The sequence below is a fragment of the Chiloscyllium plagiosum genome, chromosome 17 (assembly GCF_004010195.1).
Source record: "Chiloscyllium plagiosum isolate BGI_BamShark_2017 chromosome 17, ASM401019v2, whole genome shotgun sequence".
Lineage (NCBI taxonomy): Eukaryota > Metazoa > Chordata > Chondrichthyes > Orectolobiformes > Hemiscylliidae > Chiloscyllium > Chiloscyllium plagiosum.
The window spans coordinates 27239170-27257791 of NC_057726.1; the positions used below are offsets into that span (position 1 = coordinate 27239170).

The 18622-nt window shown below is 36.9% G+C and overlaps 1 protein-coding gene across 1 annotated transcript in view; it reads left to right on the forward strand.

Moving 5' to 3' along the window:
* Positions 1-17352, forward strand: part of LOC122558720 (nuclear factor of activated T-cells 5-like) — a 236777-nt gene extending 219425 nt beyond the window's left edge. The window contains exon 16 of the mRNA XM_043707513.1: positions 9599-17352. The gene's annotated coding sequence lies outside the window, so the exon portion shown is untranslated. The remainder of the gene's footprint in view (positions 1-9598) is intronic.
* The last annotated feature ends 1270 nt before the right edge of the window (positions 17353-18622 follow it).

Consider the following 18622-nt stretch of genomic DNA (forward strand, 5'->3'; position numbering starts at 1 on the left):
AAGGGGTGGTAGGTATAGGACAGATGTTAGGGGTAGATTCTTTACTCAGCGAGTCGTGAGTTCATGGAATGCCCTGCCAGTAGCAGTGGTGGACTCTCCCTCTTTATGGGCATTTAAGCGGGCATTGGATAGGCATATGGAGGATAGTGGGCTAGTGTAGGTTAGGTGGGCTTGGATCGGCGCAACATCGAGGGCCACAGGGCCTGTACTGCGCTGTATTTTTCTATGTAAAAATTTGAGACCCAAATATATACACAGGATAAATCCCTACTGCAATTTTTATGATTTACATGTGACCAGTGGTATCAGATGCCACTAACCCACTCCATTCTTCAACTCTACATTTGTGAAACTTTAATTTAGGTCCCATGGGGAATGTGGTTGTATAGGGTTAGGCTGCATTGCCCCTGTTGTTACCTTTTTAATTTGTCAAATAAAAGACCAACCTTCACACTTCCTCAAAAAAAGATTAACCCTCATTAAGTCTGGACCTCAACTGAGTCAACTAGCCTCTCCAAAAAGTCTCTTCCAGAGTCAGAAATTCAAGCTCCTGATGTAGAAATCCCTAGCATGTCTGCATCCTTACCCTTCATTTAACTTTGAACAAACCAATAGAACTTTTGTCCCTTCTAGGTAGCCTGGAAATAGACAAGAATTCACATGTCTGCATTTTTGCATGCTGTCGCTCTTGCTCACTGTCACGTGCTTTCTCTCTTGCATGATTTCTTGGTTCAAGTTTCGCAACATCCTTCCTATAGCAGGGAGACCAGAATTCCAAAAACGGCCTAACTAATTTTCTGTAGAGCTGCAACATGACCGCTCAATCCTATACTCCATGCACTAACCAATGAAGGCAAGCATACCAAACACCACCTCCACTATCCTATCTAACTGTATCTTCATTTTCAAGGAACTGTGAACCTGCACTCCAAAGTATCTTTATTCCGCAACATTCCCCAGGACCTTACCATTAAGTATGTAAGTCCTGCCTTGACTTGCCTTTCTAAATGCAACACCTCACATTTATCTAAATTAAACTCCATCTGTCACTCCTTGGCCATCTGATCAAGATCCTGTTGTACACTCAAGTAACCTTTGCTGTCCACTACACCTCCAATTTTGGCGTTGTCTGCAAGCTTATGTTGACATCCAAACCATTTATATAAATGACAAAAAGCAGCAGATCCAGCACCAGTCCTTGCGGCACACAACTGGTCATTTAACTCAACTCTGAAAAGCAACCCTCCACCACCACCATCCTCTGTCTTCTACCTTCATGCCAGTTCTATATCCAAATGGTTGCTTCTCCCTGTATTCGATGTGATCAAACCTTGCTAACCAGTCTACCCTGAGGAATCTTGTTGAATGTCTTACTGAAGTCCATATAGATTGTGTTCACACCCTGCCTCATCAATCCATTTTGTTACTTCAAAAAACTCAAGTTATTGAGACACTATTTCCCACATACAAAGCTATGTTAACTATCCCTAACTAGTCCTTGCCTTTCCAAATACATGTAAATCCTGTCCCTCAGGGCTCCCTCCAATAACTTGCTGACCACCGATGTCAGGCATACCAGTCTATCGTTCCCTGACTTTTCCTATCACCTTTCTTAAATAGTGGCACTACATTAGCCAACCTCCAGTCTTCCTCACCCCACCTGGGTGGGTATTGATGATATAAACATCTCAACAACAGGCCTAGGAATCACTTCCCTAGCCTCCCACCGAGTTTTAGGGTACATTTGATCAGGTCCCGGAATGGAATTTCTATTCATTTTTTGTGACCGCTTTAGTGTTATCAAAGCACTTCACTGCCAGTCGGTGATGAGCCTGAAGATTGGGACAAATTCAGAATCTAATAACGGAGGAGTAAAAATGTAATAGAGAGAATTAAACAATGAGCACAGACTAGTGAGGAATATAAACTGACAAGAACTTCTTTAAATATATAAACAGGAAGAGAGAAGTCAAAGTTAATAGGCACCTTAGAAAATGGATCTGGGGAAACAGTTATGGGGAATAAGGAAATGGCACAGAGTTAAACAGGTATTTATTTTGCATCGGTCTTTACAGTGGAAGATACTTAGAACATCCCATTAATACTGAAGAATAAGGAAGTGGGGGGCGGGAGGGGGGATGTTGAATTAAGTACTTTCAACATCACTTGAGAAATAGTATCAGACAAATTAATGGAACTAAAGGCAGATAAGTTCCCTGGTCATGATATCCTGCATACTAGGATCCTAAAAGTAGCTAGAGAGATAGTAAATGCATTTGGTAGTAATTTTCCAAAAATCCTTGGATTCCACCAAGTACAGGAGGATTGGAAAGCTGCCAATATGACACCATATTCATAAAGGGAGGGAGGCAAAAAGGAGGTAACTGTAAGCAAAATAGCCTAATATCTATTGTTGGAAAGTACTACAATTAATTATTAAAGAAGTAATAGCAGACATACAATATGTGCTGGTTCTCTCTCTCTCTCTCCTTTCTGGTTGAGACTTCCTTGAAAAACTCTCATAAATTAGGCAGCCACTACTTCCCTTTCATGAAGCCAGGACTCTGCTTTCTTGGATTATTTTCTAAATGTTCTGCTATTACTTCCTTCTAGATTCCAATACTTTTCTGTGATTGATACTCATGAATTTGTACACCTCTGTTAAATTTCCTTTCAATTTTCTCTCTGAGAACAACCCAAGCTTCTCTGATCTCTGTTAACTGAAATCACTCATTTGTGAAATTATTTCCATAAATTGGTTTTGCACCCTTTAGTTGAGGCCCAAACAGTCTTTTATTCATTTCCCCCGAGCATCTATCTTGTCAAGCCCCCACAAAATCTTTTGGTTATCTAATACCACTGAGTATAGGCTGATTTATCAACTTTCCTCATAAGAAACACTTCTCCCCAAGAAACAGCTTGGTGAATCTTTGCTGAATTGCTATTAATGCAAGTATACCCCACTTTAAAATGACCAAACAGCGCACAGTACTTCAGGCCTAGTGTCGCCGATGCCTCATATTGTGGAAGCAAGACTTCCTTACTTTTTATACTCCATCCTCCATGCAACAAAGACCAACATTCCTTTTGTTATTTTGATTACACTGATCACCTGTGATTAATAACAAAAACACCCAAATTCCTTTGTTCCATAGGATTCAGCACATCATGTTTTTCTACATTATACTTAACCATTGCCCGCTTATTACCACCAAGGTGGTGTGCTGTAGGTGGACCCACAATTCCAATAAGGAGAAAGTTCCAGGATTTTGACCTAGTGACAGTGGAAGAATGGTGATATTTTTCCAAATCAGAATGGTGAGTGGTTTGGAGGAGAACTTGCAGTTGGTGGTGTTCCCAGCAGTCTGCTGCCCTTGACCTTCTGTGTGGAAGTGGTTGTGTAGAAAGGTGTTGTCTAATGATCTTGGTTGAACTTATGCAGTGCATCTTGTAGATAGTACACACTGCTGAAAATGTGTTGCTGGAAAAGCGCAGCAGGTCAGGCTGCATCCAAGAAGCAGGAGAATCGACGTTTCAGGTATGAACCCTTCAGGAAGGGCTGAAGAAGGGCTCATGCCCGAAACGTAGATTCTCCTGCTCCTTGGATGCTGCCTGACCTGCGCTTTTCCAGCAACATATTTTCAGCTCTGATCTCCAGTATCTGCAGTCCTCACTTTCTCCTCGATAGTACACACAGCTGCTACTAAGCATCAGCGTATGCAATGGAGGGAGTGGATGTTGTTCAAGCTGGCTCCTTTGTCCTGGATGGTGTCTGGCTTTTTCTGTGTTGTTGGAGCTGTGCTCATTCCAGACAAGTAGGGAGTATTCTATCACACTCCTTACTTGTGCCTTCTAGATAGTGGACAGGCTTTGGGGAGTTAGGAAGTGAGTTATTTGCTGTGATCAGCCTAACTACAGACCTCGTTATATAGTCACTGTATTTATATGGCAAATCCAGTTGAGTTTCTGGTCCGTGGTAACCCTCATAGTGAGGGATTCAGTGATGGTAATGCCACTGAACATCAAGGAGTGGCAATTAGATTAGATTGCTTCGTGTGGAAACAGGCCCTTCAGCCCAACAAGTCCACACCGACCTTCCGAAGAGCAACCCACCCAGACCCATTCCCCTACATTTACTCCTTCACCTGACACTACGGGCAATTTAGCATGGCCAATTCACCTAACCTGCACATTTTGGACTGTGCAGGAAACCAGAGCACCCAGAGGAAACCCACGCAGACACTGGGAGAATGTGCAAACTCCACACACACAGTTGCCCGAGGCGGGAATTGGACCCGGGTCTCTAGCGCTGTGAGGCAGCAGTGCTAACCACTGTGCCACCCGGATTGCCTGTTACTGGAGATGATCATTGCCTGGTGTTTGTGTGGCATAAGGGTTACATGCCACATTTCATTCCAACCCTGGATATTTTCTGTCTCTTGTTGTATTTGGCCATGGACTGCTTCAGTACCAAGGAGTCACAAATGGTGCTGAACATCCCTTTATGACCTTTCGATGGAGGGAATGTCATTGATGAAGTAGCTGAAGGTGATTAGACTGAGGACACTACCCTGATGATGATCTGCTGAGATGCCCTGAAACTGAGATGATTGACCTCCAACAAAAGAAAACATCTTACTATACCCTGAATGTAACTCCAACCAGTGAAGAGACTGATTCCCATCGCTTCCACTTTTCGTAGGACTCCTTGATGCCACAATCTGTCAAATAACCCCCTGATGTCAAAGGCTGTCACTCTCGGCTCCTCTCTGGAATTCATCTCTTTTGTCAGTGTTTGATCCACAGCTGTAATGAGGTCATGAGGATCTGTGGCCATGACAGAACCCAAATTGTGTGTCAAGTGAGCAGGTGCCACTTAAAAGCATGTTGATGACACCTTCTATCATTTTACTGATGTTTGAGAATAGACTAATGGGGCAGTAATTGTCCAGGTTGGGTTTGTTCTGCTTTTCTGTGCGCATGACATACCAGGATAATTTTCCATATTGTCAGGTAGATGCCAGTGTGTGAAAGCTTGTACACTCAAATAAATCTGTTCAACTATAACCTGGTGTTATGTGATTTGTAGTTATACTGAATAACTTGGCTAGAGATGTGACAAGTTCTGTAGCATAAGTCTTTAATGCTATTGCTGGAATTATTGTCAGATCCCATAGCCTTTGCAGTGTTCAATACCCTTTTCTTGGTGTCATGTGGAGTGAATCCATTAGTCTGGATCTGTGATGGTGGGGACCATTGGATTAGCCAAGATGTATCATCCATTCAGCACTTCTGGCTGAAAATTATTGTGAATGCTTTAGCATTTTCTTTTGCTGATGGGTTGGGCTATTCCTTCATAGCAATCATTACAGCTGAGCAGCTTGCAAGGTCATTTCAGAGGGCAGGTTACTGTGTGTCTGAATCACTGCAGGCTCAACCAGCTGAGGATGGAAGATTTTCTTCCCTGAAGAACAATCAGCAATGGTCATCATTAAATTCTAAATTACAGTTTTTTATTGAATGAAAATTACACCATCTGCTGTGGCAGGATTCATACCCAGGTTCCCAGAACATCAGCTGAATTTCTGGGTTATTAGTCTTATGATTAAAAACCACTAGGCCACTCCCTCCCAGATGGAAAGTCACCATACTGTTAGTGGGCCATAGGGCTCCTCTCTCATTACAGTGAGATGACTAGTGGTGGTTTGATCTGAGGATCACCAAGCCTCAGGAGAAGGCAGAGGTTGAGAAGGAGAATTCATCATGCTAATCTCAGCCAGTACAAGAATTGAACTTGCATGTTGGCATCACTTTGGATTACAAACCCCCCAAATGTCCAGTCACTTGTGCTCATTGACCTTCAACTCTATCTTTGTATCACAAGCAAATTTGGTTACGTTATAGTCATAGCCATTGGTCACGATATACATCAATATCAATAGGATGAGATTCTAAAAGTTGAATGTAGCGAGTTAGATATTAAGTTTAAAAAGTCAGACTTCCAAGGTAGTGATCTAGGGATTGTTACCCGAGCCATCTGCTAGTCAATGTGGAAATAGCAGAATATATCAAAGGAATATGTGGCTGCAGAAATGGTGCGAGGGGAAGAGTTTCAAGTTCCTGGGATTTTGGGACCAGTTCTCCAGGAAGTTGGACTGATACAAGCTGGATGGTTTGCACCCGGGATGGACCAAGGGAGACTATTTGCTAGAGCATTTGGGAGGAGTTTAAACTGAAATGGCAGTGGGTGTGGGAACTATGTAGGGAATCAAAAGAGAGGAAAACGAGCTAAATCAAAAACAGAATGTGAAGTAAGAATGGTGATGGGTAGAGACTTCTAGAGCAAGAATCGAACAGAGCCGTAGTGCAAAAATAATGCAAACGAGTCTAAGAAAGTGCAAAACAAGCTTTACATCCTGTGACTTAAGGTATGACATGTTCAGACTAAAGTGGATGAATTAATCGTGCAAATAGCTATAAAAGGAATGATATAGTTGGGATTACAGAATTATGGCTGCCGGATGATCAGGGATACCAGTTGAATATCCAGAAGGGTTCAGTTGTTAGGAGATATAGACAAACATGAAAATGTTGGGTAGCATTACTGGTTAAAGAGGAAATTGACACAATAGTGTGAAAAGATATTAGCTCTGAATCTGTATGGGTCGAGGTTAGAAACCCAGAAAATAGTGGGGATTGTAAATAGACCCTCAAACTGTAGGGGTAATGTTGGGGAAGTAATTAAACAGGAAATTAGCAATATAGATTCAGTTGTAATTAGGGGCATCTTTAATTTGCGTAAAGATTTGGCAAATCAAATCAATGATAATACTGTAGAGGAGGAATTCCTGACATGTGTTCAAGATGGTTTGATGGATCTGTACACTAAGGAATCAATACAGGCTACCCTCGACAGGGTATTGTTTAATGAGAAAGAAGTAATTAGCAATCTAGCTGTGTGAGAGCCCTTGAGGAAGAGTGACCATAATATGATAGAATTATTCATTTAAGATGGAGAGTGACATCTTTGATTCAGAGATTAGGGTCCTGAATCTAAATAAAGGAAACTATGATGATCTGAGGTGCAAGATGGCTGTAGTAAATTGGGGAACATTACTTAAAGGAATAATGGACGATGGACAATGACAATCGTGTAAAGAGAATCTAAAACAATTCTTCATTACTGTCTGGCACAAAAATTAAAACTGGAGACGTGGCACAACCATAGCTAACAAGGAAAATTAGGATAGTATCGCTCTAAGAAAAGTGCATACAAATTGGCCAAAAGAAGTAGGCAGACATGAGGATTGGGAGCAGTGGATTTCAGCAAAAGAGGTCAAAGGGATTGATTAAAAAGGGGGAAAATAAGCGTATGCGACTAACCTAATGGGGAAAATACAAACTGATTGATTGTAAAAGCTTCTATAGGTGCGTGAAGAGAAAAAGATTAGTGAAGCCAAATCTAGATCTCTTACAGTCAGAAATGTTATAATGGGGAACAAATAGATGGCATACCAATTAAGTACATTTGTTCTGTTTTCACAAGTAAGGACATAAATCATGTCCTGAAAATGTTAGGGAACACAGGATCCAGTGAGATGGAGGAAGTGAAGGAAATCGCTGTTAGTCGGGAAATGATGTTGGGGAAATTGATGGGGTTAAAGGCTGATTTAAATCCCCAGGGGTTAGTCTACATCCTGGAGTACCTAAGGTTGTGACTGTTCAAATTTGGTTGCCTTGGTGGTCATCTTTCTAGAGTCTAGACTCTGGAACAGTTGCTGTGGATTGGTGGTTAGCTGATGTATCTCTACTACTCAAAAAAAGAGGAAGAAACCAATTAGCCTGACATTGATAGTAGAAAAAAATGTTACAGCCTATTATAACAAATTTACCAGCAGAGCATATGGAAAACAGTGAGAGGACTGCAGAGTCAGCATAGATTTATGAAAGGGAAATCATGTTTTATAGATCTACTGAAAGTTTTGAGCATATAATTAGTAGAGATTTCAGAAGGCTTTCAATAAAATGGTGAATAAAACATCGATTTTCCTGTTCCTTGGAAGCTGCCTGACCTGCTGTGCATTTCCAACACCACTCTAATCTCCAGCATCTGTAGTCCTTACTTTCGCCACGTTCTAATCACCAGAGTAGAAATGTAAAATAGTTCAAAGCTTCTTGTGTCCCATTATGAATTCCCCAGTTTCATCCTCTAGGTGACCAATGCTGTTTCTATATATTTTTTCTATGTACTGTTTCTATATAAATGGAAGCATTTATTTTGCTTTTATGAAACTTCAAATCTTCAAATCAAATATCATTGTTTATCTTGGTAGTGTACATCCTTTCTTTCAAGTTAATATCACCCTTGTGTTTGTTAGTTAGCCATGGATAGTGATCCTTGGAGTAGCATATTTCTTCCTCTTGGAATGTATCTTATTATGAAACTATGAAATAGCTCTTTAAATGTCGACCACTGCTTATCTGCTGTTTTCACTTTTAACAAATATTTTCAATCTACTTTTTTTGCTTTCATATCCTTGAATTGCGTTTTACATTTTTTAAAACACGAGCCCAAGACCCACATTTCTTACTTTATATCATGAAACAATTCCTAGATGATCCTACTTTTGAGATTCTTAAATAATGAGTATTGTTGCACACTACCAAGTCAAAAAAAAAAAGCTGTTCTCTAATAGGTTTCCAGAATGTAAGCTTCTGTGAAGTTGTCCTTAATGCACTGTTTAAACTCATCCTCCAGGCTACCATTGCCTAACACATGCTGCTTAACCACTTTTGTTTGTAGTGACAAGTTTTCCCATTAATACCAATTCTTCTGTCTTACTCTTTGTGTCTCTTTAATACTTTTATTTCACATATATCTATTATCCTGTAAGCCTTTAATTAGTAGTTCAGAATCCTGCTTTATCATTGAAAAATACAGTGCCAAAAATTTTCCTTTTTTTTTTAGAGAGAGAGAGCAAGCTGTTATGTTGGTACTACTTTTGAAACTAGGTAGACAAATGGTAAATCTGAAGATGAACATTATTGGTGATATTCGCACCTCCACAGCCGTTTCTAGCCTGGACATAATCTCTGTCCCACCAGGTCACCTGACCAGCTCTTGTAAAGGGGCAGTACCCCCAATACCCACATAACACCATCTAATTTGCTTTTAATGCAAAGTGGCCTATCAGTTTGACTTCAAATTATTAAAGATTTAAAAACCACCTGTGTTATTTTACTGAAACGTGACTTAATATGGCAAACATTAAATTTAGTTTTGTTTTAATGATTAAGAGAAGGAAGTACTGATAAGTAGAAGTTTGTGCAGATTTTATTCCCAAACATCATGATATAAATTATAAAAGTAGTGTATTTCCATAGGTGTGAATCATTCTGCAAAATAATGATTGCCAACAATAATTTTCCCTATGTTAAAATGTTAGAGAAAGCAATTTGATATAAATATACTAAATATTCATATGATAGCATAATTGATTTTAACTTGTGATTCTGCTATTCCAAGAAGTGCAGCATTTTTAATGCATATAACGAGAATGGTTTGTGCAAATTGGTTAACTTATTTCTTGTCTTTTAGAGTTTTATACAATGCCAGTTTAAGAAGATATGAAGAAATTTCGAACTTTGTGAAACTAGAATGCTATTGTATGAAGGGAAAGCAGACTACATGATTGTTCTACGAAGGGATTGATATTGCTTATATCCATTTCAGCTTTTAAGCCAGTTCATGTCCTCCATTTCTAAACCTTTGAGTGCATAAATGCAAATTTTTAATAACTCCTTTACTTATTAGCATCTCACTCCAAAAGGTAAGCTATCTTACAAAGTGTAAACCTACAATTGATCAACTTGCCAAGTGTTAAAATGCTTTGATGTAATTGTAATTAGGCAGTAACCATTTATGATTGTCAATAAACCCATGGTAACTGTCGGTTAGCCAGGAAATTAAGAATGCTGATAACAAATTTAAAAATGTGTTATGTCGGTTAGAAAATGCATGATCTGACTGTGGGAACTATCCACAAAGCATGAATCCATGAGGTAATAAAAGGCAGTACACCCTGGCAACACCACTTCAGAATTTAGCACAGACAAGGAGATACAAAAGTCTTTTCATCTGGGGTAGGAGCCAATCTAGCAACAATGAAGATACTCAGCAAATGGAAAATGGATTTAATTATTTTATGTATTTTGTCTATACTAGATTTTTTTAAAAACATCTGTGATCCTAATAAACAGTGATGTGGGAAGGCTAGCAATCTCTCTATATTCTTCCATTGGGTCCACAGAGTTTATTTTTACTATTGTATTATAAGCTCAGGAATGAGTCTTCAGTTAACTTGGCCATATTCTGATAGTAAACAAAGAAGCAAGAGAGAACTTAACTTGTGTTCCTATCAGGAAACTCTGCTCACTAATTCAGCAGCTCTTGAAAAGGCAGAGCTCACTAAATCCATGAATAAATAACTTGCAAAAATCGGAACAGCTTAGTGCACTTGTATGGAATAAATGCCATCATTGATATGAGAGGTGGCATTGCAGACACTACATTTGAGATATTATACATACAGCTTTCTGAAGCACTATGTCAAATTTAGCTATAGTTGTCACTTCCAGTCCTGTTTTCAAATGTCAGCTCTCTTGATTACTTGCATTGACAGTATATGTAACATATCCATTAGCCCACAAAGGGAAAATAACTTTTTCTGCCTCTACCTAGAGCCTGTTAATTTTAAACCAGAGTCCTTTATACCTTTGCTCACTGCCTGAAGCCTGTTCCATCTGCATCATAAAGTTATCTTCTCAACAGCAATCAAATAAATGACCTTTCTACTCATTAACAGAGGATAGTCTATCGGGCAGCAGTTAAATAATCAGTTAGCTCGGTTGAGCATGTCTGTATGGTTATTTGATTTGAAAAGGACCTGCAAACTCTTCCTCTTGTTTGCTAGGTAATCTGAATTTTAGGACCATCTGTCCACCTGATGTGTTATTTAAGAACCAGGAGGCAGGGTTTAAACTTCTAAGCAACACAACGCCATAGTTACTGATTAGTCTATATTCACTTTTACAGGATTGCAAGTATAGGAGTAATCACTGTTTACGTAAACAAACACTCTTATGGAGACTCACTAGCTGGGTCACCTGCTGAGAAAATAAATGCTTGGATGGTTTCGCTAGTGTTCATTTGCAGAGATTGCTACCTTCCTCGTTTCTGAATGATGAGTTTGAATATCAATGCCACTTTGCAAACAAATATGCATCATACTGACTTTTGATTTGGACATCCAGGATTGAAATTGAAGAAATGGGAAGCATGCTGATCTGTTTTCATTTAGGTGGCAAATGGAGTTAAACCGATCTCGTATGAAACTGCAACAATCAGGATATATCTAGTAGTCATTAAGTAATTCAAGGGTGCAATTTCTTTATTTGGAAATTCCCACCCTAATCTAAATAATTGGTGCCTTATCTTTTACCTTCCTGAGTACCTTCTCTTCATCCAGAAAGATTTTTAAAAATGGAGGGTAATAGCCTTCAAGTTATTCAGGTTAGTGGATTGTGTGTTTGGGGTACTGCTTCATGTAGTGGTCAAACCTAGCAAAACCCTTCACTCTATTTGAAGAAAATTTCATATTTTTGTTTCTCTGATACTGTAGGATTCCCAGTATTATTAAATAGTGCCACTTAAGGAGGTCAGCTTTATCTTACTCAGTTACTTTCATTTTTAATTGAATTGTAAATAAGTTGCACATTTTCTTTTGCACACTATATACAAGATCTAATTCTCAATTTTAGTAACTGAACAGTGACAGAGGTCAAATGCATAATTAAAAATTGTGTGCATGAGAGGAATTCTGAAACTGAGTGCAACATTTGTGGTGATGTAAGTTAAATCACTTCTTATACATCTCCCAATTGTTATTTTTGAATTGCAAATGATCTGGAAGCCATTGCAATTTTTAGATCATTGGGAACATTTCCCCTGCAAGCTAATCTCAACTGCTGTTTGCTGTTGTATACTAGTAACAACTGACTTTCACTTAAATTTGGATTTGGACTCAGTGTTAAGCTTGTAATGTTAATATGTATCAGAATTTGAATATATTCCATAACTTTATACTTTCCTAATTTAAAGTGAACTTTTACTAGCTACTTGAGTATTATACAGATCTAATGTAAATATTGTGTTTTTGGTACAGTTTATCATGATGTCAATCAGTATTACGTTACAGGTAGCAAGTCAGGTTTCCTTGGTGCAAGGTACTTCTATAGCAATCTCTGAAAAGTGGTAAAATATCTGATTGAGGATACTTGGCCTAAATCTATCTACCTTCACTAAAACAACCCAATTTTCTGTAACATGTAATTACTTGTCAACTTTAGCAGAATTTATTGACTATTACTGGTTCCTAATGTTCATCCATGCCTAATAATTAAAGTGATTATCTCTATGGAGTGTAGATATGATTGTACATTTTTTAAAAAACACGAACATATCTTTGTGAAGCAGAAATGGATGTAAGACAATACTTGAGCGGTCACTCTTTACCAAGAAAAAAGCTTTGTTTTCATTTTTTTTGCAGCACTCTTATTAGCACTTCTGGGATGAGCTGGGTATTGTAAGTGAAATAACTCTTTTTCCTTTTGGGAATATAAAGCTCTTGGGGAGAAAAATGTTGGCAAATGTTTTTTACCAGTGAAATTTCCAGCACTTTATTCAGCTAATATTGTGACCAGTAATTTCCCATAATGTTTGTGATTTTTTTTCAGTCAACTGTCCACTGTACTACTTAAGAGTATTTATGTTTATAAAAAAAATTCTTTCTGTTTACTGTAAATATCGAAACTATTTTCTTATTGTGCATATTTTGAACCATGCAAAAAAAAAGATAAGCAGCTACTTCCCTTCAATGAGGATGTTTTTGGTCGTACAGGCTTGTTCTGAAGGGAGTTTCAGTTGCCTGACCAGCTTTTGGGTCAGTTGTTTTAAATACAGAATTTCTATTCAGATTTGTATGGTTTATACCTATTGTAAGTTTCATTTTTGGGAGGTTCTTTTTATATATATGTGTACATGTATATACACGCAAATATATATAAAATGGTATAATATTTTGTTATATGTACTAATTGAGTACAATCAAATAATAACTTTACCACATGTTTTTGTGGTGGCTTTGTGAAACTATCAAAATTAGTTTGAAATGGCACTTTTGCTACCATTTTTGACTGATTTAAATACTTGTTTTCAAAGGAAATCAAATATTTATGGGGCACACTGTGAAGTAACAGGGCTAAATGTATTTTAAATATGTCTTTTCATGAGAAACCATTTAAACAGATCATGCTGAATGAAAATGTATTTTTATTTTTTGATTTTAGCACACCATTGTTTTTATCAAGAGACAAAACTGAAATCTAAAATCTGATTTAAAAAATTACGTAGACGATCATCTTTTGAGTTCACTATTTATACTAAATATTGTTTTGTCATGTACTGTTCTGATTCCATTACTGCCTATAATCATGGGAGCACATGGTAGCAGCCTAAATAGATAAAAAATGAATATAGGTTGCTGGCTAAAAACAAAACTGAATTTATTGTGCATGTTAATTCTTCACATTTATATTACTATTTATGACTGTCTGTAATCTTATGTTTGTTCAGCAACATCCCATTCAATTCATATTATCATAAATATCTCTATGTAATAATATAACTTCAGTCATTTGTGTTTCTTATTGTACATGTCAAATTGGCATTAGTTTTGCTTTTTATTGAGTATCTTTAACAAATTAATTGAATGATAAGATGAACCAAATACTTCTAAATATTTTAGATAAATATTCCAAAATGTTGTTTTATTTGATTAATTTATCTTTAAAGACATCAAGTAGTTAAAATATAAGGTACTTATTTCCTTTTGGATTGTTCAATCCACATTCAAGAGGTTTCCATCAGAAGCTGTTTGTTTCCTCCATGTCTCGTCCCAACTATTCTGTTTCATCAGAATAAAAGTATCCATGTCCACTGGCTGTAATATTTGCTAATTCAACCAAGTAATTGTTAGACTTGCGGAACAAACTAACTTAACTAACATGCTTCCATTTGCATGAACTTTTAAAAGCTAATGGATAGGAAATCTGGGTACAAATAATTATAGTGTCCAAGTAGTCAGGGAGCCTAAGGGTAACACAGCTATTGCTTACCTTTCATTATCTGTCATATTACTGGTACTGTGTTCAGCTTTGAAATACCCTGTTCAGTAATTGAAGCATGTCGTTTGCTTAGCTAATTTTATCTGAATACTTTTGTACTGTGTTGAAAGGAATAGGAATGTCATTCTTGCACAATGGATCATAGCAAAATTGTTGATTTTTAATTTAGCCATGAATTTTACATTGAATTGTTTTTCATTGTGAGTATTTAGGGCTAAAATTAGGGTGACAGGCATCTTTTACAAGATAAAGATTATTAACATAGCTTTCATGCTTGAAATATTTGGTATTACTAAACCATTCACTCCTTAAAGTGCTCACTAGTTCCGTGGAAGATCTGGATCTAGAAAATTATTGCACCTCTCGAATAGACAGTAATTGAACCAGAGCTTTGCACAAATTATCAGCTTTGTGGAAATCAGAGTTTTAATACTACTGTTTCATTGGATCTTATTATGTTCAGTTATATAACATTGATATTTTATGTTGTGTAAGAATGCTTCATTTGGAAAGTACACATGATAATTTTATTGATTCCACATTTTCAATATTTACAGATCACCAAATCAGCATAGCCCAATGTTGTGTTTTTGCTTCTTTTAAGATCAGCCCTCCACTTCGTGCATAAAATGAAGAATTTTCCTTTACATATTCCTGATAATGACCTTAAGTAGTGCTGATATTCTGCATGTTAAAATTTAGTGTAGAAATACAAGATGTCCTTATGATTTGACATTAATTTTTGACATTCTTGTAATAACGAAGCTTGATTTTTTTTTTAATACACTTTTTAATAAAAGTTGTATTTGTGTCTTGGTTTGTTTCACTTGTATTCTTCTCCTGTGGTTACTTAGCTTCACCCACCTGAAAAGCTCGGATGTGCACGTCATGTGATAAACCATGAACATTAATAAGTTGTCTGCTATCAGACAACATTCAATTTCATGATTTTGCTGAGTTTAGAAAAACATCATCAATTATAAGCAACTACTGGATGCCAGTGGAAAAATTCACAGCTATTTGGTCTAGACTCTAGTTGCCACCGTGGCTCATAATTTTAATTGTTTTAAATATTGAGAAAATTTAATGTAATTCTTTCTAATTTATAACTCACACTGGCATACAAATCTGCCTGGTAAAAAATAAGAATTTCCAGTTTTTGAATAAACTAGAAGGCATTATTGGAAATAAAATAGGTTTTTTTTTGGTTTGTGGGGTGGTGCTATGGATTGCTGTGTTGCTGCTGAGATTGTTTTGACATAAACCTATATCCACTCCAGATTTGTTTTCAGCGGTTTTTAGGAAACAATGCTTATTGTATTTGTAATCAGAGCAGACTGGTTTTGCTCATTGTTAATTGAGGACAACAGATATTAACCTTGTCGCAACTGTAGGAATAATGCAAACTGAAATGTCTGCTTAGACACTGCATCCAGAAGTTTTATCAAAACGTATGTATAGGAAAAATCAAGTCAACATTTTTTTAAATCCTAAAATTAGTGCACCTTATTTAAAAATTGCACAGATACTTAAAGTTGCCCAAAATAGATGAAATCTGTATATTTTTGTGATTTCTGCAGGTGTTCAAATGTTGTAGAATATGGTTTCATGTTGGATATTTTTGCAGTAGATTTCATTTGGTGAGTTACAGTGTATTGCACTATCAGATCTGTAGATGTTCTGAGAGCACAGCATATATCCAGCACTCTATAATTTGGTGTATAATGAACAATCATGAGAAAAGATGCAATGTGTAAATTACATGTCCAAAACTGATTTAGCAAATAAACAAGAAATGCTGTTCTATATTGCTAAATTGAACTTGCAATGCTTTTGTGTTGTCCCTTGACATAGTCAATAGATGACTTTACTTAAACCTTTGTTTATCAAGACATTCTCCATTTTTTCCTTGTTTTCATTACTCTTTCACCCTTTCATTGCCAACGCAGAGTTTTGTCTCATATTCATTAATACAGTCTCAAAATGAAGACTGAGATAATAGACTTTTTTTTGTATGTACAGAAACATGGAATGCCTCATTAATGTTTGATTTCACTTCACATTTTTAAAGGAATGGTTTAGTGATAACGTGTTTAAGTTTTTTTAGAATTGTTTCCTATTTGAATGAAGTTTATAAAGTAATAAGGAAAATACTTTGGATGCTGGAAATCTGATAGAACAAAGTACTGGAAATACTCAGCAGGTCTGGCAGCATCTGTGGATAGAGAAATAGAGGTAATGTACCTTTTGAGTCAAATTTGAACTAGTAGGTGAATCAGTAAGGCTGCTCTGGAATATGTATGTGCAATCAACAAATTGGAAATCAGTTTGAGTCACCAAAACTGTATTGTGGGAGAACTCCACATATTATAAATTTATTTTTTTTAAGTGAAACATTTAAACAGTGATCTTTACAGAAGGTTTTGATACTTCACTATAACAACAAAGTCATGACTATTAAGAACTTTTAATTGAAGTGAGATTTGTGCTATAATTGTCAACATATTAGTTTTTAAAACAACTAATGTAAACATACTATATTCTTCCTTTTATTGTGGTACAAAAGCTAATAATCCAAAGTGTTGTCTTCATTGTGAATGGGAATACAGTATCAGTAGATCATGCCTGCTGTTTCTAAACCAATCCCATGTTACATTCTTGTGACTGTAAATTTATTTTCCTTAAGTTCCCATCAAATTTGCAGCCATTGCATAAAAGCTTAGTTATTACGTTCTGCAGCAGCTCTTGCCCAATACTTTAAATTCATGTCTCTTATTCTTTACGCAACCAATGAATGGGAACAACCTTTGTTTGTCCATCTTGTCTAAGTCTCTCATAAGATTTAATAGAGATGTACAAAATTAACTAAATAGTATTCTCTCCAAGGATACACCCCTTTCAACTAAATTCCCTCAATTCTGGAATCATTCTGGTGTATTTCCTTTACACCTTCTGAAGGATCCTCACGTTGTTCCGAAGTCTATTGAGCAGAACTGAACACACTACTTTAGATTGGGCCTGAGCTGACTTCTATTAAAAAATCAACATAATTTATCTGCTTTTTCACTCAGGTTTCACTCTCAGAATGTCCTGCCACTTTCTATGCACATGGGCGGCACGGTGGCACAGTGGTTAGCACTGCTGCCTCACAGCTTCTATTAAAAAATCAACATAATTTATCTGCTTTTTCACTCAGGTTTCACTCTCAGAATGTCCTGCCACTTTCTATGCACATAACCCTCTATGCCTGCGTAACTCTTTAGAATCATGGCATCAAATGCCTCCTGTTAAAATACATTACCTCACACTTGCATCAGATTGCATGTACTATTTGTCTGCCTATTTTGCCAGTGTGTCTTGTTAATTGAAATCATCCCCATTGAAAGCTATTTGCCAATCTCCATTTTCCCAGTATCCACCAAAATTTGAAAGATTATGGCAAACCTTTCAACTAGTTCTACCCTTATTCCTTTAGTGACCTGAATTAAATGACTTATTGACCCTCACCACAGTTAGCCTCTCTAGTTACACGCACCTCACAATTTTCATATCTTTCATTGCCTCTCTTGCCCCCACTTCTGATGTTTTACTTTACTAAACACTAGATACAAAGTGCTGTAAATCTTCCTGCCTTACCCTGAGCTCCTAAAGACACATCACCCTCTTTGTTCAAAAAAAGACTAACCTTATTATCTTACACTATCCATTTATATGCTAATAGAATTTTTTGTTCCCTTTTACTATTGCCATTTTGTTCTCATTCTTTTTAGTTGCATATCTCCCCTCAACTTATTTTATTTGGCCTGATTCTTGCTTGAAGAGTTCATCCAACATACATAATACACACTTGTTTTTGTTTCATCATACTCCCTTTCTGTCTTCCTCCAAAGAGTCCTGATCTGAGATCCTCTACCATTTGTGTTCTACTTAAGATTGTTCATTGCTTTTCTCCATTTCTGATCTTAGCCTCATAAAATGATCATTTTTATCAAGTGTTTGTCCATAGCCAATTGGTTCGTCCAAATTCCTAACACCAGATCTAGAAAAGTGTATCATCTTGTTGGATGAAGGGCATATTCAAAGAGGTTCTCCTGTACACATTACAGAAATCTTTTATCCTCAACCCCAACTTCCATTTATCTATCTCTTTCTCACTATTGGAAGGTCAATAGAACATTAATAGTGTGATCATCATACCTTTCTTGTCTCTCAACCTTTATCCAATAAATTGTTATTTCCCCTCGAGGACAACCTTGTTCCAATATTTCCTACATTCCATCATTGCTCTTTACTGCCACCACTCCTCCTTTTTGCCTTTGCTAATCATAACTTCCTATCCCTGTTCTTTGATTTTGAAAATTTGGGTTGTCCATATTGA